The sequence below is a fragment of the Myxocyprinus asiaticus genome, chromosome 35 (genome assembly GCF_019703515.2).
Source record: "Myxocyprinus asiaticus isolate MX2 ecotype Aquarium Trade chromosome 35, UBuf_Myxa_2, whole genome shotgun sequence".
NCBI lineage: Eukaryota > Metazoa > Chordata > Actinopteri > Cypriniformes > Catostomidae > Myxocyprinus > Myxocyprinus asiaticus.
In genome coordinates this window covers 42,795,013-42,819,141 of record NC_059378.1, presented here as the reverse complement: position 1 = coordinate 42,819,141, position 24,129 = coordinate 42,795,013, and the positions used below count along the sequence as shown (strand labels likewise).

General features: G+C 38.8%; 1 protein-coding gene across 2 annotated transcripts in view; it reads right to left on the bottom strand.

Annotated features, from left to right (window-relative positions):
* LOC127426469 (filamin A-interacting protein 1-like) overlaps window positions 1-24,129 on the bottom strand; it is a 115,659-nt gene that overhangs the window by 83,081 nt on the left and 8,449 nt on the right. The window contains exon 2 of one of the 2 annotated variants that reach the window (XM_051673306.1): window positions 23,972-24,096. The gene's annotated coding sequence lies outside the window, so the exon portion shown is untranslated. Of the gene's footprint in view, window positions 1-1,454; window positions 1,472-23,971; window positions 24,097-24,129 lie in introns of those variants that run through there. The other variant, XM_051673307.1, reaches the window with a different exon arrangement.

Sequence of the window (24,129 nt, the reverse complement as noted above, 5' to 3'; positions counted from 1 at the left end):
CAGCACTGTATAAGAAAAAATATTTCATTATATTGAAGTAGATGTTATTCCAGTGACTTTCTTTACTACTCCAGCTACTTTGTCTGACAAATTGTTTGATGATCCTCATTTGTAAGTTGATTTTGGATAAAAGCATCTGCTAACTGACTAAATGTAAATATAAAATGACTTTAAAATGAATTTTTGGAGGGAAAAAAATTACATCTTGAATGCCACCATCTGCCAAAGTCACACAATAGTCACCTCAAAGCAAAATGTGCTTTAGAAATCAAGATTTCCCATAGACAAATTCATCCATAACAAAATTTGATTAGTAATAACAAAAAAAAATCCTAAAAACTCATTCAAGGAGAAAATGTACTGTATATATTGTCGAATCTTTATGCTTGGGTCTCTCTCTCTCTCTCTCTCAGGATTAATGCTGCTGTTTAGTCATGTTAAACCTATGAGTTATATATCCTATTCTAATCTAGAGAATCAAAATAGCCTCATTTGTAGCAGTGGTTGCTAAATAATAAATATTACAAATAAAAAATGGTAGTGAAGTAACTTGTGTAGGGTATATGCTAGGCTAACAGGCTAATCAGTTAGGGTTAGGTTAGGGTTAGGGGTAGTACGCTTACTGGTTAGCTGGTGAGCTAACTGAAAAACAGATCTATAATTGTTGCATTTGACTGTTTATAGCTCAGTTTATATAATATGATGTGTAGATAAGATTACGCACACAGTTTTGTAGGATTTCTAATCAGGCACCGATTAGCGAGCCTATTAACAGTTCATTGGTCCAACTGGAACTGGATTCTGTGGCGGCATTGAAATCACATGACACTGGATTCAGGTAAGAACACATTTCTCTGTGTACCTGCACATATAAGTACACAACCTGTACACAATTATTATTGACTGAGAGCAAAGAGAACAGAACTTCACTTGTGTTTAGTTTTATGTGTTATATAATCTATACAAATATTCACACCACAAGACTTCATGCATGAAAGCACAACAATAGTGTGTATAAAAGAGGTTGTGTTTCCCTTCCAACCCCCTGGCCTCTGTGTGTTTTTGTGTAACTGTGTATGAGGTGATTTGTTGTGAGGTTTATGTAATTTATCTTCTCTAGTATTCGGTCATAGTCGCACTTGTCAAACTGCCAGATTTATTCTTTCAGTTTCTATGCAAACATCCATCCATTCAATAACACCCACACATGTACACACAACAGATGAGGCTTAACACTAAACAAACATACACGTATGTATCTGTCTTGAGCAGATACACACATCTAACACAATCACATGCACAAACTGAAATCATATAGTTCATGAATTGCTGTATTCTCTTCATAGTATATATTGCACTCAGCAAAACCACTTTAAAACGGTGACAATTACAACAAGACACACAATTCACTTTGTCAGTGTTACAGGATGTTGTGTTAGCTGTTGTTTGCTTACCTTGTGTACTGTTTGTTTATATAGTGTGTGCTTATTGTTTGTAGCATTGTGCTGTTGTGTTGTTTGTGATTGCTGAATGTTTAGCTGGTTAGCATGATGGTTCAGTTAGCCCCTGCTGGTATATGTCATAACTACACCATCTGCTTTCATAAGCATCTTTCTCCATTGACAGTCTTCCAAAAGTTAGTGTAAGTGGTTGGTCGCTTAACATGTCAGTTAGATGGCTTTTCCTGTTAAATGGGCAGTTCTTGGCCAATTGAAGCAGCTTTAGACCCCAGAGCTTTGCCGAAGTTATAGGTCTAGCAACACGAGACTTTCCAAAACTACGTTAGAATTATTTCTTAAGGATTACGTGACACATTATTGTCTTAGTAGACTGGTGTAGTGACTGATGAAAATGGGGCATTGACATCACGGGTAAAATTTTTATTTGAAAATAATAAACAATATAAGAGTTTTTCAAACAGTAAGAATAATTTGCAGCATTACTTATGTTTTTGGCAGTATTTCTGATTAATTTAAGGGCATCCTTTGTAAGCATCAATTTCTTTTAAGAACAGAAATGTCTTAGTGATTCCAAATGTTGAACAGCAGTCACAGATATTTCATTATATTATAGCAGATGCTTTACCAGTGACTCGTTTGTTTTTAGTGCTCTTAAAAGTGTGAAAATGAAGTCCCTGTCTGCTGTCTTTGACATCACAGTTCAGTCAAAGGCTTCGTCTGTCCGGATACAGTATATTTGAGTGTTTCAAACACTCTCCATCCACACTGCCGTTTTCAAACATTTTCCAAAACTTGCTGGTCCACAGTGCAACATCTGAAAATGCTTAAATCTTCGTACTGTACATGAGAAAATAAAAACGTTAGGAGAACGGCCCTGCGTCATTTCCATGAATGATCTGAAAAGCAATTGTCCTCGTGTTCCGTCTTTGGACAGCAATTCTGAGTAAACTTTCTGTCGCCTTTGAAGGAATGCAATGTGAAGGTTGTACAAAATGACATTTATCTTTAACATCGCAATAAAAAAGTGGAAATCATGCACAAAAACGGCACTAAAACATGGGCCGCCATGTTATAATAATGGCAGAGGCTATTTGCACTAAGTGTAAAAAGCAACAAAAAGCATCTTCTTTGCAATATTTGCGTTAGATATGCTTACACCCCTGTTTAAATACAAACATACAGTATAGTGACATCACTGCAGCATTTTTATTGTGTTTATCTGGAGTCCCACAGACACCCTACACCAACCCCTACCCCTGAAACCTACCTTACAAAAATTAACCATGGTTTTACTACAGTAACTATAGTATCACCATGGTATTTTTCTAGTAAAATCATAGTAACCACAAAATCAAACATGGTTACTATTAACTACTATTAACAACATGTTACTGTAGTAACACCATGGTTACTACAATATTACTACAGTAAAACCATGGTTAATTTTATCCGGATCAAATCCTTCTCTCAACTCTCGACCTTCACTGTGACCAAATCCCTGCGAGGAATCTCTTTTATTTATTACTATAAGTAGTATTATAGGAAACATTAAGAGTAGAGACATGGGAAAAAGTTTGTAAAGGGGTGGGATTTGAACCCGGATCTCCAGCATGACAACACATACACATACTGTACCATCATTACACCAGAAATACTACAGCTGTACATGGGGTGCAGTTTATCATAAAATCCTGTGTTTCCACCAGACTACTGGAGCGCAAATAGTCACTTAGTTATCCAGTCTCTTAATCCACTAAATGTCTAACCTGTTAACCAGTTTAATGTCTCTTCCCCATCATGAAAAATTCAAATATGCCTTTATTTGATCATCAGTTGACCCCAAATAAATCTGTCGTGGCTGTCTTGAGTTTGGTCTGAGCAGTGGTGGGCGGAATGAGTGTAAATAGACACTCTGTATTATAATAATAATAATAATAATAATAATAATAATAACATTGTTTTACAGCACCTTTTATAGGGCCCTATGATTTTTTATTTATTTATTTATTTATTTATTTATTTTTTCTGTGTTTTCCGTTTTATTTTCTCTGAATTCCGGGTTTTAAAGTTTAGTTACATTTTTTATCAAATGAGAACAAAACAGTTACTTTTCAGCATACCATTGTGTTATTTTTATCAAATGAAGTACTTCTATACTATCCAAACCCAAAATTGGAGCAAATTTGCTGCTCATTATTTTCACATGCAAATGAGCTTTTGATTCGCCGCAAATGTTTGCCAGAAGTTTGCAGCTCTTCGCCGGTAGTGGTGAACCTCCGGCAAACATTCGGCAACAATGGACAATTTGCCACAAGTCTGCAGGAAAGCTCATTTGCATGTGAGAATTGTCAGTGGCGAATTTGCAGCAAATTTACCATGAACTCTTGATTTTCGTAAGGGAAAACACACTCAGTAAAACAAATGGTAAAAATAAAAATTCACAAAGTAATAAAAGCAAGTCTATACAAATTAATTTTTAAAAAAGACTTAAAAATAGACACAAATTCAGCAGATCTAATATCCAGAGGACCGGCTGTTCCATAATCGTGTGGCCTTCACTACAAATGCTCTATCACCTTAATCACAGTCTTGAATGTTTGGGTCAAATGGATCACAAGAGCATCACAGGACAGCAAATATGTCATCGATATCTCTGTTTTTCCTGTCCTCACTACAACGTGAAAAAAATGTATTCACTTGGCAGAGCGTTTTTGAAAAGCTCTGTTTTCACTGAACAAAAACGCAAGCTTAGTGTGGATGAAACGCCAAAACCTAGCGTTTTCAAATGAAAACTTATTAGTGTGGACGTGGCCAAAGTCCCTTTCAAGGCAAGCCGGTTCACTTTGCGGCCATCTTTGGAATGCTCCCAGGAAGCTATTTTCTATGTAAACAAGCAGCATAAAAGTGCAGCTCCTATCTACTTGAATGGGGAAAGAATAAAATCTCCAAAACAACTGGTCAAGATTACTATCAAAGAACATTTTTAAATCTGAGAACAATCAGTGGTATCATAAATTGTACTGCTTAAGCTCAGATCACACTAAAATACACTACTTTTCAGGCTGGTTCAGCGCATCTCCAGTTAACTGACAGGTGTTGATCTTTTACCTGTAAGGCGGGATTTCCTTTCTACATCCGCCATATTGGGCGTTCCAGTTTCTCCCATTCATTTTAATACAAGTGCTCCGTCTCGGGCTAAACTGAGACTGTATGTGCTCTTGTGCTGCCAACAGCCAATCAGTGATGATATGATGTCATTTGTTAAGTGTTGATGAGTATAGATGGCTGTACGCATGTTGTGTTTCTTGGTTTTTGTCTCTATTCTGCAAAGAAAACAATAAAACTTTGACATTGATAATACAGCAGAAAAGACTCTGTGTGTGTTGGTATGGATATTGTATCTTTGATGAGTTCTGCTGTCTCTCGTCTTTATCACATTACTGTGAAATATCTCACTTCAGTAGCGAGTCACATTGTGATCATTCCTCAACATCAAACTGACGTCCATCTGTAGAACTCTGAACATGTTCATATATGACAAAACCACTCAAATACTGCTGCAGCGATCCTAGAGTCAACTATTGACAAACAGACATGAAATCACCATAGCTACAGAGGGCTCATCTCCACCAAGGTCATAAAGTGGACGGATGTTTCCTGTGGACACATTTGGGAATTCCTGAAAACACCATACAAACTCAATCTCTCTCTCTCTCTCTCTCTCTGTCTCTCTCTCTCTCTCTCTCTCTCTCTCTCTCTCTCTCTGTACAGGTTTTGTTGAGTTCTGTTTGTAAAAATAAAGATTGAAGATTTTAATCTCTTGAACTCCTGTTTTCACATTTGTAAACAAGTAGAACAGTACATTTCTTATCATAGTGCCAGGGCCAGACTAACCATATGGGTAACTGGGCATGTGCCCAAGGGCACCATGCAACGGCCAGCTCCAAAAGGGGATGGCACTTCCTCACACAGTTAGGGTTAGGTTAGGTTAGGTTAGGTTAGGGGCTCGGCCTGCAGCTATATCCTTCTTGCTTTTTCACCTTCTGGCTCGACCGGTTCCAGTAGCATTTCCAATTGAGCACTGCTCGGCATGGCACAATTACAAACTATTCTCGGGCCCAGATTTCTCTGCACTGTTTAGTAAGTGCTGACTCATGATTGTAAATTTGCCAACGTCAAGGTAACTTATTTGTTTCTAGGTAGCTGGCATAGTTTGCTATGGTGTGGTTAATGTAATTAAAAAAATAGTGTTATGTATGTTTGGTGTACTGTATCTTCATAATTGTATGATGATGGTTTAAACTAATATAGCACATTTACAGAAACCAGGGGGGAAAGCAGTCCTAAACACTGGAATATGCCATCATCCTCCATAAGCACTCGCTCCTAGGGGCGGACTGGGACTAAAAAGTGGCCCTGGACATTCCAGCCCAAAGCAGCCCACCAAACCCGGCCCGCAACACACCACACCATAACACACAGGCTCATTGATTTCATTTTGTAGCTCAATTTCCAATTTTTGTGTTGAAAAAAAGACATTTCTATTGACTGCCTAGTCATAACAATGGGCCCCAAAGTGCAAAAATTGTCAATTTTAAAACATATAAAATCACTGTAAATGTGATGAGTGGATTTTTTAGAGAAAGCTCTAAAATAACCACTTTATAGACAAATAACATGTCCGAAAACTTTCCTCCCAACATACAGATGTTAGGTTCAAATGTACATGAAAGTACAAGGGAAAGTGTGTATTTAAGGAGCTATGACAAGTCAAATAAACTACTGCCTTAGTTAATATGAGGTTGTGGAAACAACAAGTATAATAAAAATGTATTATATATGTACTGTATATACTGTATAGCTATACAAGATCATAAAATGTTGTGTAAAATAGTTAGATGAAGAAAGTGTCACACAGTAGGACACTGATGACAATGCTTAAAATTTCATGTCAATTACTCACATAACTGTGTAAATGTTTATTTAAAAAATCAATGAAAACAAACTTGTCCAGAATATGTACATATATATATATATATAAAATAAATAAATAAACATACCTCTTAAAGTGCAGATTTTTGCAGATATTTTGCAGATTAATTGCTCATATTTTCACTCTATGTGAGTTTGTTACATCTTTATATCTGAAGTTTTAATTTCTTACCCAGATTATTCTTGAGAAAAAGTGAATAGCCCAATGCTTTGACAAGTACTGTTTCTGCTATCCAAACAAAGTAAGCCTCAAAGACTCAAACAGCCACAAAGTAAAAATTTACATGACTTATTTTCTGCATTTTTATCAGGCGTGAGCATTATTCATTAAGCCGCACTTCAGCTCCCAGAAATGCTTTGCGGTATGAATAAATTATGCAAATGACGATGTACTGCTCATTGCTTTACTGTTTGTTGATTTTATTTACGCTGCTGTTATTGTATGTGTTGTAACTTGCAGTTATTTGTCATTTTGTGATTATTCAGAGCTCATCTTGTACTTAAAGGTGTAGTATGTAACAATATTCATGTAATATTCGCCTTTTTTGTTTTGTTAATGTGTGAATGGCCTGTAACGCAACTTAAAAAATGACTTCCTAGGTTGCCTATTAAAGCCTGTAGACTGATTTTCATGCGAAGGGAGCGGGTTGGATTTGCCGGGAAAATCCAAAGATTGTGACGTTTATGCGCACTCCCGAGAGCCTTCTACTGAATCCCGTCTGGCTAAGTGGGAACGTGATCGTGGTTGAGCGAAAACTAGAGTGAACATCGGCAGGACATTTGATTCCTGGAGGGACCTTCGTTCGGTTTTGGGGATTAAAACCGACCCTGAATTGGCGTTCTTCTCATTGGACAGGTAAACTTACATAACTGCAAAGCATGTGAAATATAGTGCCATAAGGATTGATCTGTGTCATTTTATCTAACCTTGCTTCATAACTTTCAGATAATTTCAATGATCTTCTCTTTATACTAAAAGTCAGGTATACAGGATACATTTAAGCAAATACTGTACACTGGTTTCTTGTTCATAGTACAACATATGACATATAAAACATACAACAGTGCAACAGTAAACTGTCTGGTGTAGTTGGGTAGTATGTAGCTGTATGTGTGTATCAGTATGTTAGCTGATAAGTAGTTTTAGTTTAGTCTCAAAGTAAAACAATCATAACTGTGTAATTTTAATCTGTCTCATCTGTCAGCATGATGCTGGTGGATCACGTTCACTCTCTTTGTATGTTACGTCGTTGTTTTAGTCGATGCTTTCTCGCTTGTGTCCCTATGGAGTGTGTGCACGAGTAACAGGTCACTGCTGCAGTTCACTTAACGGCCGCAGGTGTCATTAATAACAAGGCTTTCTGAATCTTACATACTGCACCTTTAATTTGTTGTTTTTGGTTGTCACCATTATTGTGATGTGTATGTCAAATAATGAGGTCCACCCGAGGTACAGGGTCAATGCACTCATACAGATATGTGCTCCGATATGCAAGTCATTTCAAAATAAAAGCAATTGAATTTGTTTTACGTTGCAGAGTTTATTGAATATTCACTCTGTAATTAGGTTCACGTGGGCATGTTGGAGCCCAGGGTGGCCGCCTATATTGCCTGTAGGACTGACCGGTACTTGCGCAGCAGCGGGCCGGCTCAAGTTGCCCAGCGGCCCGATGGCCAGTCCGCCCCTGCTCACTCCAATGTTTACCTCTCATGCTGTCGCTAACTGATGTACTGTATATGTTACGTACAAGCACCAAAGTGGAAAAATAAACCGTAACCATGCCAACTTGCCCGGTTCAGCATGGTTTCGCTATGAGATCCATGTGGGGCCGATGGTGGAAAAGTGGCTTTTGTGTCTCATAGGACACAGTCAGTGGCTGACAACATTTGCAGTTTTGGTCTGTTCCTCAATCAAATCTGTCATATGAATTTAGAAAACATGGAATATATCACATGAGTCATATGGAGTTTGGAATGAAGGTGAGTAAATGATGTCAGAATTTTGAGTGAGCAATCCCTGTTCATATTTTATTGTGTACTTTGTTTATATCTCACCCTGTGAAAAGTGGATTTACTGTAATAGGATATTATTTGTAACTATTAGTACTTTATTAGTATCTACAGTAGAGTTTTGGGCTGCACACTAGCACTGGGTTCTTCTGAAAGCTGTTTCTATAGCGGGGGGCACTAATGAGTCTTAATCCGGCTCTGCACAGTGCTTTATAATGATCATTTGTGCTTTTGTACATACTGTAATATCAGTCATACTTTCGGTGTCTGTCTTTGGGTTTTTGTTAATGTTATGCTTTTAAAATGTTTTAGTGATTGTTTTTTACAAACTTATTCCGACTGGTACTGTCTTTATTGCTTTTTATCTATTTAACTGTTCATAGGGAGATGATGCAGCAAATATGGTATGTGTTAGGTGTTAATTTAACTTGAATAATAACACATGTGGTTTAATGACACAGACATTTGAAGAAAACTCTGCCGCCCCCTTCAGGACTGACCCCCCACATTGCACACACTGTACAATAGTCACAAGTTTTTAACGTGTTGTTCTAACATTCATGCATGCGTTTGCGTACTTGTGTTATTGTGTATTCTGTAACAGGTCTAACACACTATATAGTGTACTTAAATAGAGTCATACAGATACTCATATAGTGTTTCCTCTGTATATGTTTACTGAATATGATCAGATGAAAAAGAAAAACTCTTTAACTTCCCAGGAAATAAAGTTTCGGATGTGACAACTGATACTACAGTACAGCAGACATTAATTCATACACAATCACACAATACAAATAGATTTAATGATCTGTGAGCAGCAGAGGGCAGCAGCGAGTAACAGCTCTAGAACTTGAACACTATCACACTGTATTATAATGCTCTGTTTCTGAAGTGTGTAGTATACTGTGCACAGTATTTGAATCTTTTGTGTCCATAGAATATCTGAATGATCAACTGTGTTTATTAAATGTGCAGCACACAACAGAACATACAGCATGAGATACTGTATCCCACAATGCAATGTGCTCGACTTTCCATTTCCAGTGTGATGAATGGACCGGACTTCAGTCATGATGTTCGTCTTGAGTCTTTACTTACACCGAAAAATTAAACAATTTTTACTCAAAATTGAATAAAAAAAAAGAAAAAATTTAGCCTTACTGCATTGAGGTCATGTGACAACAATGCTTGAAACTATTATCACTGCATACGGTTTAACATAGTATTTTATTTTTCTAAAATAGTAGGCAGTATACAGTATATACTGTGCAGTCTGCAGTCTGTAGTACATAGGATTACCACTTTTGAAGTTTTAAAATAAGGGGCACTTAAATTGGGGGGGTGGGATCACGGCCCCTAACCACATCCTCCACAGTTTTAGCATTAAATGCGTTAAGAGTTAATATCCGTTATTAATAAAAATGGTATATCCTTTCTTATGTGCTGAAATTAGAACTTTCCTGACCCATGCCTTATAAAAAAACAAACATCTTTTATATGTTAAAAATATATTTATTTTTATCTTTTCGATTATTTGTCTCCTTTATCTTATGTATACATTGTGGTTGGTTTATACATATTTTTTCTTTATGACCCAGTGATTATATTCATACATTGTTTGATCTTATTGAACATTTATATAGAATAAAATCTGCAGTTTTACCACCATTTGTGGACTTTTGGGACGGTCCTTTACCCATCATAGGCACATTTTCCAACTTATATCAATGTTAAATTAGCGATCTGGAACGATTTCACCATGACGCCATCTGACCAGCTTAAATACAGGACAAATCGCATCCCGTATTGATTCGATACGGGACGCATCATTTTATCTTTAAATATGGGGCGATCCTGTATTTTACAGGATGGGTGGCAACCCTAGTAGTACACTAAGTTTTCCATTCTGAACACAGCCTGTGTGTGTGTGCTATTCTCTGTGAATGACAGCAGTGCTCTCTCTCTCTCTCTCTCTCTCTTTGTTAATGCGTGTTTTTTTTTTCTGTCTGATTGTGTGTTTGATCAGACTGGATTCATGACTGGTACAGGTAAGCCTGCAGGATTTCATCTCAGGGTACACACAGAAACCTGTTGCAAAAACAACACCAAAGCATTGAGAGAAGCGTTATTTAATTTTCTCTTGTGTGTGCAGCTAACATGAGAACACAATTTGTCATGTTGCCTCCAAATGGTCCAGTACTCTGACAATGGCCCCATTCCGAGTTACTGACAGGCGCAATTTCCCAACAAACATTTCTGCATCACTTCAGGTGTGCTGACCTTCTCCTGTTGTGTCAGCAGTGTTTGGGTTCAGATCCCGCATTGAAACCAGGAAGTAATAGCGTTTGCATAATCAGTGATGAGCGTGTCTGTTTTCCCTCTAATATAAAATGTTTACTCAACTGATGGTTAGGTTTAGGTTTGGGTTTTGGGATTCAGTTTATAAAATATGCATTCCTCCTTACTGTATTTACAGCCTGTACAGCTGAAAACAACTCAATTTACAACTCGCTTTTGGTGCCCCTCTGTGGACATCCAGAAACTGGAGCTCAGATTCAAAAACACTTTCCGCTTCTTCAACTGGGGTCAGTGCTTTGAATTTCGTTTTAGCTCAAGAAAAGTCAACTTACTGTTTCCGATTTCACTGTGAGATCAGTCTGGTGTAGCATTTATGTAACTATTGGCTAAAGCATTTCTAAAAGACTTAGGGGCATAAGTCTTAGGAATTGCGGCCGCTAAAAGCTCCGTTTTTTTGCATGTGCTAACTGTGCTCTGACGGCACAAGCCCACCCACAAAATTGCTGCTGAACGTAATTCACTTGCACAATTCTGATCTTGCGGTCCGATTCTGATCGCAGTATAGCCAAGGATGCCGCAGACCACCAAATTTGATCCACCCTGCCAGGACTGAACAGCGTCACTTTGATCCAGACACCAGGATCATCTCTTAAACACACTTGACGACACCGCACATATGAATATATGCCAGGTGATAACACTCTTCAAAATCATTTGATGACTATTTGATGAATTACTGCTGAAATGATCGGTTGAAAATGTTCATAAACATCCCTTTTAAATAAAATTCATTTTACCGGCCATGTAAAATGCACAAGGCAAACTGCACAGTTTTGTGAATAAAGCACAATCTTTAATGAGCCTAATTTACATAGAAAGGAGGCGTGTTTGCGCATTGACTTAATTTATATATTGAAGATGCAGCACATTTTCAGCGCTGAAATACCATGCGCAAAAGTGGCGCAACTGTTTAGTGAATCTGCCCCTCAGGGCTTCTTTACTAACATGAGAAAATGTAATTAAAAGGAAAACAAATGAAATGTGTGAGTTGAAGTGGATAGTGAAGGACTTTAAAAGACTTTATTATTATTGCAAAATGTGGGAAATGGTAATAATAAAAAATGAGTTAGTGTGTCCCAACTTTTGGCTGCTTGTGTTTGTGTAGTAGTTTCAGGATTTGCTGGTTAAAGTTTTACTCATAAATCATAAATTGGGATTTGTGTGTGTGTGTGTGTGTGTGTGTGTGTGTGTGTTTGCCCTTATTAAGTGAAGCTTGTCATGGTTGTGTTTCTACAGTCTGGTTCGAGTGTGTATGATCGTCCTGCAGCCTCACAGCTAAAATTAGGGTCACTCGACACCCCAACATTGAGCAAAAGGTGACAGACAACCCGAATACCAGCTACACAGACATGAATGCAACGTAAACCGAACATATGGACACTAATCCATGCGTACACGTGTGTGTGTTGTTCAAATGTCCGTATTGACCACCTATGATTTGAAATTATGTGACTGTGAATGAGCTAAAGTGATGAAATACAGAAGCACTGTGCTGTGTGTATTTAAATAAAGTCATTGTTTCAGCACTAACACATCTAAACATGTTGTGCTTTTACTGCCTTACAACATACTGTATCTTTCAGAACAGATCAATGTAAATTGCATTCTGCATAATTCTTTTTGGGACAGGTTTACACTGTTACCTGATTTGCTTAATTCCTTATTGAGTGCTTAAATTATGCTGACGTGTACAAATAAACTATACTTAAAAATAAACCAGTGGGCACAATGTATTTCCCCAAATAAATTGTGCAACCCCACGTCTACATGCATGGACACTGTATTTTCACTTCACTTTACGCAACGCATAATTTAAAGGGTCGTGTTTCAGCACAGTTGAGCTCTCACCACATTTTTAAATGATGCACTGAAAGTGGGTGTGATCATCAGTGGAGTGAGGGGAGAAGGGGAGTGAACCCAACAACTGTCTGATCCAATCACTCAGTGTCACATCCTCGTCAGCCTCTGCTCCTCCAACCGCCTCTCACTCACCTGATTACTAATCACTCTCACCTGTCCCTCATCAAACCATCAACCTGTCCTGTATAAAGCCTCACCACTCACTTCAGTCACCATCTAGTCTCGTTTGGACTCACTCTAGCTAGCTCAGTGCTCTATTCATCCTAGTCTTCAAAAGTAATATTCCTGTAATTTTTCAGTTTGCTAGATTATATATATATATATATATATCCTGATTTTCCCTTGGGTTACTTCTTTGTGTTTGCTCTGCTTTCACCTGAGTTTAATAACACTGCATCTGAGTTCAACTCATCGTCTTGGCTTCCTGACACTCAGCTTTATTTTATTAATGCAATTAACAGCATCAAAGATTCTCAAAATTGTTTTGTAAGCTCACAATACATTACTCACACTGGTCATTTATATCTGTAATTTAATACACAAATAAATGCCAAGCCATGTACTCTGTATCGAAAATATGTTAATGGTTTTTTACACTTTAAGTTTTGAGACTTATTCCAAGATGATGATTTACAAATATAAGTGCTTAGATCAGTGCGCACACTTACATTAGGATGGATGGATGGATGGATGGTGTTTGTGTCTGCGACAATCAATGTAAACCGCGTCCCAGTCAGAGACACCGCACATCACCGCATATCTCAAAACACTCACGTTAATAAATGCGTGCTGCACGAATGTTTAAAAGGTGTTGCCTTTGACTGAAAGCCTGTCCTGACCCTCTGTCAGCAGCACGGGGGGACTTGCGTCACTGTACTATCAACTCTCTCAACTGACTGATGGTGCTTGAGAGTTTGAAGCGCTGGTCACGTGCATGGCAACATCTCGCTTGTCAAAGGGTAAAGGCCATGCCTTCTCATGAATAATATCAAGAACACCCATGATTTGCTGAAATTCAATAGAGCTGTTGAGCCATGACGTCAATTTGTATGCGAACCAGGAAGTCTAATTCGCCATGTGTTCCCTCTGGATTTTCCTATGGGATTTTATAATGGGTTTTTTGAACTTTTAAGGTCTGTGGTAAACATTACTTGACGATATGTGGATGTTTTGCTCTACAACATAAATTACACACAGTCATACCTCAAACGTGAATTTTGAAGCCGTATTGGATTGTTGACATTCTCTGCCCTTGTGTGCAAGACATATCTACCTGATAACATCTCAAAAAATGCGTTGCAGTGTTTCATGACCTTTTAAATTAATTTAAACCAACTGATCTGAGTTCAGGAGACATGTGACCAAACAATATGGCGCTGATCACAGCGGAGTTTGTTTTTGGGAGAAACGCCAACAAAACGACATCTGGTCAGAAACCTCATTAAGTTTTTACATTGAAACCTGTTTGAGCCAAAAGAATATAGTCTCTAGTTTCATACGATATACCATTTTTAAAATTTGAGCGATTAAGCTGATAAACACAATGACCACTAATGTGTACTTTAATGAATTTTTTCCATAGATATTCTATATTTACTGTGCATTTTCACACTGAGAATCAGTGGATTCATCCAAAAGCTGAGTGTGTCTTTCAGAGGCTTTATATGGAGTTAGGATGAAAATAAGATGCATTTCAAACTGTTCTGAGACCAGTGCAGACAGACAGCACACTGGAGGTTAAGTCATTCACTAAATAGGGAGCAAGGGAGCATCCTATAGCTCTCTATGCAGTTAAGTGCATTCACTCCTAAAATCTGATCAAAAGTTCAGTTTCAGGCTGCAGATGATGTTTGGATCACTCAACATGTTTGACAGACATGTGACAATGATAATCAGTACATAGATTCACAATTTATAATGTATCATTTTATTTTAACATGATTGACAGTGATTGGATGATGCTGGACATTACATTGAATCTGAATTAATTATGATAATTTCTGATGTAATGTCTGTAACATCTCAAAAACATGAATAATCAATACTCCTGGAAACATCATAAACTATTTGATGAACAAAATCTGACTTACTATAAACTGAGATTATTTTAAATTTCACAACTTAATCCCGCTGTCCACATATGCGCACATACATTTTTAGGAAAATGATTTGGTCATGTTTATTAGGTGCTACAAGTTACAAATCAAAAAGGGAAATGCAAAATGCACACAGCAGTCACACTCTTGTCTCAGGAGGTTATAGAATATTACAGTGGATTTAGACTGATTTGTTGAGTTCGGGATGGCATATTATCATACTTTGCTAAATGAGCACATTTACATGCACATCAATACGGCAGTAACTACCGAAAATCAGTTTGTTAAAAAAAACCTGACAACAAAATAAAAAATGCGTTAAATGAGCCTTGAAATCATCAGATTATTATCTGATTATTATTGTCATGCACACAACACAAACGGCGATAGAACGCTGATAAAGGTGTTTATATACAATGCAAAATCGGGGTAAAGGGCAAAAATCTACTTGTGTAGAAGTAGTAAAGTAGTATGGTAGTATGCCATTCTGAACCCAGCCATTGATTGATTATTTATTATTGTTAAATAAATGTAAAATGAGTTTCCTCTGTTGTCTCTGAGAATGAAAAACAGACTGTGATCTCATGCTAATAATCTGTGTGTTCAGTAAAGATCCTCCTCTATAGACCAGAGATGGAAATAAAAAATTACTAAACGATTTTAAATGGCAGAATGTTCAATCAGAAATGTAGCATGACAGGTTTAGGTGGTCTTGTTGATTGCTAGGCTGTTCTGAGTGGTTGTTAGGTAGTTGCTAGTCACTATTACTGGCAAAAGCAGTAGCTTGCATGAAATGTATTAATATTTATTGCTTGTAAATGACATTTCAAGGTGAATTAGATCTTCTTGCCTTTGACCAGTTAGTGTGTAACTAAAGCTGGAGCTGTAACCCAGTCTGCTGCACAGCTGCTAATGGAACGTTTATCTGATCAATAGGTCATGAAGTGATGTGGTTGCTGACCGCAGCAGAACTAGCCGTGCCACAGTGATTAACGTATTGAAGAGCTGTCTGCTGCTAATGACGTATGACAGATGATCAATGTCTCAAACCTTGAACTCTGCTAAAAAATACGGCTTAAACCAGCCGGAGGTGCTTAGCTGGTCTTAGCTGGTTTAGTTGGTCAGCCAACTGGTCACCAGCCTGCCCAGTGGACAAGTGTCTGAAACCCCTCTGAAACCAGAAAACCAGACCAGGCTGGGAGACCAGCAAAGACCAGCACACCAACTCAGGCTGATTGAAGCTGTTGTGTTCGTCTGTCCTCAGATCAGTCTGCTGCAGCTGCTGAATCAATACGCATTTCCTCATTGATTATTTCCTCTCCAGAAACATGGATCCGCTCTTAAAAGACACTTGTGTGTTGATGAGGGAGTATTGATCAACACTGAAGTCCACCTGAAACAGGACAAATTTAAAACTGTACACAATGACCCTTTTTAGACTTTAGAATAAACTACATTAATAAAGTTTGAAGACAAACTTTAATGTTGGCTTGACAAAGCCTTGACTGAAAGTTTAAAAGCTTGGGTTTTATAGACAGACAGACAGAGAGAGAGATAGGTGGTTGCTAGGGTGTTCTGGGTGGTTGTTAGGGCATTGCTAGGCAGTTGCTTTTGTGTTCTTCTGGGTGGTTGCCAAGGCATTGCTAGGTGGTTGCTATGTTGTTCTGGGTGGTCGCAAGGGCATTGCTAGTTGGTTACTAGAATGTTCTGGGGATTTTTTAGGGCATTGCTAGGCAGTTGCTGCAGTGTTCTTGGTGGCTGCTAAGGCATTGCTAGGTGGTTGCTAGGTGGTTGCTATGTTGTTCTGGGTGGTCGCAAGGGCATTGCTAGTTGGTTGCTAGAATGTTCTGTTTTTTTTTTTTTTTTAGGGCATTGCTAGGCAGTTGCTACAGTGTTCTTGGTGGCTGCTAAGGTATTGCTAGGTGGTTGCCAGGGCGTTGCTAATAGGTTGTTAGGATGTTCTGGGTGGTTGCTAGTGTGATCTGAGTGGTCGCTAGGGCATTTCTAGGTGGTTGCTAGGTGGTTGCTAGGGTGTTCTGAGTGGTCGCTAGGGCGTCTCTATGCAGTTGCTAGATTGTTCCGGGTGGACGCTAGGCGGTAGGTGATAGGGTGTTCTTTATTTTTTTTTAAATGTCTTTATTGTAATTTTATAGACAAAACATCCATGCAAGCAACATTAACATCAAGATGTATTAACGTATTTCCCTCCCCCCTCCCCTAGCATCTCATTTTACAATCCACAAGTATAATAATAAAAATGTATTACATTCAGAGCATTGGGCATACAACTGAAGGTACACTATATTGCCAAAAGTATTTGCTCATCTGCCTTTAGACACATATGAACTTAAGTGACATCCCATTCTTAATCCATAGGGTTTAATATGACGTCGGCCCACCCTTAGCAGCTATAACAGCTTCAACTCTTCTGGGAAGGCTTTCCACAAGGTTTAGGAGTGTGTTTATGGGAATTTTTGACCATTCTTCCAGAAGCACATTTGTGAGGTCAGACACTGATCTTGGATGAGAAGGCCTGGCTCGCAGTCTTCGCTCTAATTCATCCCAAAGGTGCTCTATTGGGTTGAGGTCAGGACTCTGTGCAGGCCAGTCAAGTTCTTCCACACCAAACTCGCTCATCCATGTCTTTATTGACCTTGCTTTGTGCACTGGTGTGCAGTCATGTTGGAACAGGAAGGGGCCATCCCCAAACTGTTCCCACAAAGTTGGGAGCATGGAATTGTCCAAAATCTCTTGGTATGCTGAAGCATTCAGAGTTCCTTTCACTGGAACTAAGGGGCCAAGCTCAGCTCCTGAAAAACAACCCCACACCATAATCCCCCCTCCACCAAACTTCACAGTTGGCACAATGCAGTCAGACAAGTACCGTTCTCCTGGCAACCGCCAAACCCAGACTCGTCCATCAGATTGCCAGATGGAGAAGCGTGATTCGTCACTCCAGAGAACGCGTCTCCACTGCTCTAGAGTCCAGTGGCAGCGTGCTTTACACCACTGCATCCGATGCTTTGCATTGCACTTGGTGATGTATGGCTTAGATGCAGCTGCTCGGCCATGGAAACCCATTCCATGAAGCTCTCTACGCACTGTTCTTGAGCTAATCTGAAGGCCACATGAACTTTGGAGGTCTGTAGCGATTGACTCTGCAGAAAGTTGGTGACCTCTGCGCACTATGCGCCTCAGCATCCGCTGACCCCGCTCTGTCATTTTACGTGGCCTACCACTTCGTGGCTGAGTTGCTGTCATTCCCAATCGCTTCCACTTTGTTATAATACCACTGACAGTTGACTGTGGAATATTTAGTAGCGAGGAAATTTCACGAATGGACTTGTTGTACAGGTGGCATCCTATCACAGTACTACGCTGGAATTCACTGAGCTCCTGAGAGCGGCCCATTCTTTCACAAATGTTTGTAGAAGCAGTCTGCATGCCTAGGTGCTTCATTTTATACACCTGTGGCCATGGAAGTGATTGGAACACCTGAATTCAATTATTTGGATGGGTGAGCGAATACTTTTGGCAATATAGTGTATGTTGAGGTGAATAACAACTCCCAAAGTCAGCAATATACACATTGGAATGATCTATCTCGAATACAAAATTGTTGCATAAAGTAATTAGCAAGTGGTGTGAGAGGAGTCTTATGTCTCCTGTATTTGTAGATTAGTATTTTCCAGAAAATTTAGGAAAAGACCCTAAATGTAAAAACATTCTTTGAGCTTATGCTTGATACTATATGTTATTTTTTCTAATGCAAAGCAGTGCGACAGATCTTTCATCCAGTGAATGGCATGTACTATTCTTCCAGTAGACTGCGATTAACTAGTCTTGCATTAAAAGTTCCTGATATGTCACCTTCTATGTATCCATAAAAAAATGCTTTTAAAAGATTACACTACATTTTCTTTCATCTTCATTTAACAAAAAAAGGTTTTATTTAAAATGCAATGAAAGCTGAATGAAAAGTTACACTTCACTCCAGGGGTCACTTGGGTGCTCAGAAAACCAAATCCTCCAAAAGTAACAAGTATCACGTGACAGCGCCGTCTACCTTTTGGTAGCGGTCAGGACCTCTGGACAATAATTTGCACCTGATTAATGATACTGATAAACTTTAATAAAAACTGACCTTTCCGTCATCATTTACTAACCCTCGTCCTTTAAAACCAGTATTACTTTTTTCATCCGTTAAACACAAGATTGAGGGACGAGAGGATCGTGTTTGTGACTGTCCAAGCTCCAAAAGCACACTTAAAAGCGTCATTAAAGTCGTCCATATCACTCGTGCCTTAGATTTCAATTCTTCTGAAGCTATATGACAGCCCCCCTTACGGGCCACGCCCCACACTTTGAGAACCACTGATCTAAGTAAACCTCCCTCTCTGCATATTTGATTCTCCTCTCTAAAGATTGCAATTCTAAGTTAAGCTTGTTGGTTTTGAACTAGTATAGCCAGGGACGGATTAACCACCGGGCCGATTGGGCCGTTGCCCAGGGGCCTCAAAACCCAAAGGGCCCTAAGCTCTAAATCAATTACTTATTTATTTTGAGATATCTATTATAAATCCATGTAAATGTCAGACTTATGTGAAATACTATTTGTTCGTCTGAATGCGTGCTGGATGTCTCGAGTGCGTGATCAGGGAATCTGTGTCTCACAGGTTTATTTTAAGGACTACAGAGAACAGTCTTTGAGTCACAAAACACTTTCAATCCAAACACAAAGATAAGGTGCAGTTTACACTGGCTGTGTACAAAGCTGATGATTTAAATTCATAAGCGACAGAATTCGTGCAACAGTATAGAGGACTTTAAAATGTTTAAGTCCTGCATGCATTTAATGTTTAATGATAAAGAGAAATGTGCCTTAATACTCTAAACATGTGCACGGTAAACTTTTGTAATATTTGGTTAACTGCGAGAGTTCACAAACGGTTCTTCTGTTATTTGTCGGGACTCGGGAATAAAGAACGTTTATTGTCATGGATACGTCAAACACGATCTCAGACAGTAGGGAATAAAGTGCAGTGAGCTGTGAGCCGAAATAGCACAATACAATAGATATTCAGATGATAAAATCAGATTAAAGTCGAAAAAAATAATCTCTGTTCAATTTCCATGAGGCAGCGAACACTACGGTTTATACCTGACTTCTTCAGGATGCTTTGATTTTTAAATGATTCAGCATTTAACTTGTGTAATTATTGTCTGCACACCAGAGCAAAAGGGTGGAAAAACATTGGCTCACTGTTTATCGATTGGTGACAGCAGCGCTGAAAAAGCTTAATGCTGCACAACAAATGGTGAAACAGAACACAGGTGTCTCAAGGACTCAGATCGGGTTGAAGACCTCTAAACACATGTAGAGTAACTGAATAGTGATTTTGGTATTTGAATACCATGCACATCCCTATTAATAACACATGATAATTGGCATGGTAAGACATTGCTTCAAACTTTTCTTCCATCAATTTTAAAAATCCAACCAAATCTGGTAAGCATCCTGTCGTGCATAAAAGTGATCGTAGTCACGTGACACGTCATGGGGGGCCTCCATGGTGTACTGGCGCATGGGCCTCTCAGTTCTTAATCCGTCCTTGAGTATATCTAATTTTCTGTCCTCCGAATATAAGCTTTAAACGCTTCCCACCTTGTGAAGGCAGAAGTCTCCTCTTTGTTTACATTAAAATAAATGTATTCTACAAATTTAGGATCATGAATACACTTTGGGTGCAGACGCCATCTTCGACTTTATTTTGTTTTATTTGAAGCTATATAAACAAGAGAGACTGGACTGTGATCAGAAATAACAATAGAGTCATAAGAGCAATCCTCAACATTGGAAAAAAGATTGTTAGAGATAAAATAATCTATGCAAGAGTGGCCCTTTATAACTGTAGAGCAGCATGAATATTCACTGTTATTGGGGAATAATCTCCTCCAGGGGTTGCACAAGTTAAGGTCTTTCATGAAGTTTTGTCATTTTTTTCTGCTTTGTATATGTGTGGAGTCCGAGTCTGAAGATCGATCAAGGTTAGGAGATACTGTACAGTTAAAATCTCCTGCTATTATTAATTTACCCGGTAATGAGGACAGAAGCAGGAACAATTCTTAAAACATTTTAGGACAGTCAGTATTGGGTCCATATAAATTAGCCATTATTACTTTCTTCTTGAAATAATAAACCTTGAATTATTAAATATCTTCCAGCTGGATCCAGGATTACATTAAATATTTGAATTGGAACAGATTTGTGAATTAGTATCATAACTCGCCTGGAACTGGGGGAAAATAAAGCTGAAAGAACTTGACCAAGCCACCACCTTTTTTATTGGCATTGTATCGTTAGATTTTAAGTGGCATTCCTGCAGGAATATAACTGTCGAGCTGAGCTGTTTAATTCTCGTCATTACCTGTTTGATTTTGGTCAGTTTCCCCAATCCTCTCACGTTCCACGACATCATATTTGCATCATTGCTCATTTTGTATTTGTAATGTAATTGGTTTTTGTAAACTTTTTCTCTGGTCACCACACTCTGTTTTCCTAAAAAAAATAAAAAATAAAATTGGTGGTACATCCTTGGCCCAAAAAACAAAAGATGTACAGTCAAATATAAGATGCTCCCTAGGCACTGACCCCCAGAACTCGCCCGTGCGTAACCCTCCCTCCCCCACAATAGTCAGATTCAACATACAGCCACACCGATCTTCCTGTTACGAGGAACGGTCTGTTGTCGCTCATATCTACGTCTAATCACATTCTACACTCTCACAAACCTCGACTAGAGCCTGAAGAAGCCTAGTAAACAGTCTGCATTAATATCAGAATATGAACTTCCTCCAATATCTTATGTAAACAATGTTCGTACCCAAGTACAGTAACTGTGACCTGATTTAGTACATACAGAGATAGTACTAGTCTAGTTATATTGTTCTAAACATCACCATTAACTAACAAAGCACATACAACCACATTTTAAACGTAATAATAATAATGAAAGAAAAAATAACGCAGATGCAATGTCTTTGAATGACAGTTCAATCCACAGGTGAGTGATGCCTTGCGGATGAAAGTTGCGACATCTGACAGGTCCTTGAAAGTGTGGTTACGGCCGGCGTGTGTAATGAGGAGCTTTGCTGGATATACCGTTCCATATTGGATGTTCATGGCTTTCAATTTTTGCTTAACCTCATAGTATTGCTTTCTCATGATGTGTGTCTCTCTGGCAATGTCTTGAAAACATTTCACCTCTTGTGTGCCATACATCACTTTTCCTTTAGCTCGAGCGATCTTCAGCACTCTTTCCTTGTCTCTGCAATTCAGAAAACGCATAATAAGTATCCTAGGAGAGTTGCGATCTCGCCAACTCTGGAGGCGGTGTGCCCTCTCGATGACTATCCGGTTACAGAAAAATTCGGTCCCCCAGATCTTTGGGAATCCATCGCTCCAGGAAGGCTGACGCATTGGATTCCTCTGTAACCTCCGGGAGGTTGATGAGGCGAAGATTAGTATGGCGACTGCGATTCTCTTGATCTTCCAGTTTGGTGCCAAGGGTCTTTAGCCACTGCTGGAGCGTAGTTACTGATTCCTGTAGTGTGGAGATATGGTCCTCCATATCGCTGATACATTGTTCGGCTGTGGTAAGTCTGCCTGAGAACTCATTGATGTCTTGTTTAACCTCTTGTATGGCCGACATAAGCCCCGTGAATTTCGAAGAAAAATCCTCCCTCATGCCAGCGATAGCATTCATGATGCTAACTTATTGATTTGTATTAGCATCAGCGCTACCTTCTTTGCCGTCACTTAGCATGCCAGAGAGTTGGCCAGCAATCTCCGTGTTAGAGTAATCTTGTTGTCCCGGCTTCTTTTTCGTTGCCCGAGATGTCATTTTGACATCTAAGTATGACACAAATACCCTCTGTATATATTTTGAATTATTTGAAATTGTGGCAAGACTGTTATTTATAAATTATATGCCAATTGCCATGGGAGCAGAGAGGAACGCATGTGTTCAGCACGCCGCCATGTTGGAACCAGTGCTAGGGTGTTCTAGGTGGTCGCTAAGGTGTTGCTAGGTGGTAGCTATATACCTGCCATATCACAATTGTTTTTTAATGATATGTTGCGAGCGGAACAGACAATGGACCCTTTTCACTTGTCAGCATGCCACGAAGCGGAAGTCATCATAGTTGGATAATGGCGGTGAATGGGGGACCACAGCTAATTAAATCTTTGCTTACCTTTTTGCTCCAATAGCAAAAGAAAAAAAAAATGATTATGCTTTCATAGCTTTGCAAAAGAAGATAAAAATATACAGCGCTGGATAACAGCAGTAAGAAGAGAGAAACAGGCCAAATTTTCTGTCACTCCCTCAGCAGCTGTTAGATGCCTCATCAGAGCTGAGGTAACTTATTTTTTTAAATGTATTCCAGTGTAATATAATACAAAGTACATTGTTATAAATTTACACTAAATATTTTTAAAATTGGAAATATAAAAAGTTTGCTACATTTACGTTGCTAAAGAAGGTGGAATCGCATCATAACAGGTCTGTGAAAAGGGTCCATGGCCGCAATGCGTGAATCTTCCAGAATATGGAGCGCACGACTTGAGAACTCTGCACACAGCGACAAGAACAACACTAGAACACACGTGGATCCTCAAGTGCTCAAAGCAAATTCATTTACAGATTTATTAATTTTATAATGGATTGTGGGTACTGAAAATGAAACGCATGGGAGAGATAAAATAGTTTAATAAGTATAACTGCATGTAGTGTGTACGTGAGGAATGTGAAGTATGCAACTATAAATGTTTCAAGTAGTATGCTACATTTGTCACATGACCTCATTATGTTTCATGTTAAATTCGGTGAGTGGCGTTCATTAATCATCTTTGTAAAAAAATAAGAAAACAGTTCTTTTGCATTTTAAATTCAAATTTGTGTTAAAATGTTGGTATTTTTAGGTGTCCAATCAAATCACAGTTGATATTATTGCTGGTTCATTCATCACACTGGAAATGGAATGTCAAGTTGAGAGCATTGCATTGTGGGATACAGTATCTTGTGCAATGTGCTCTGTTGTATACTGCACATCTTAACAACTTTTGTTGGTTATACGGGTATTATTCATACAGCGAACTCACACACACGCAGTTTTCATATTGTAACTCACCTCAGTGTTTGTCTGTGCGGTCAGTGTGTGTCTGTGCGGTCAGATCTCGCTGCGTTCATGCAGAGCGTTGTTGAGTGTCTGTCACACCTGCCCGTCGTGCGCTGACCGTATTGTGCGTCACAGAGCTGCAGAGCAAAGAGAGAAAATAGCTTGATAAT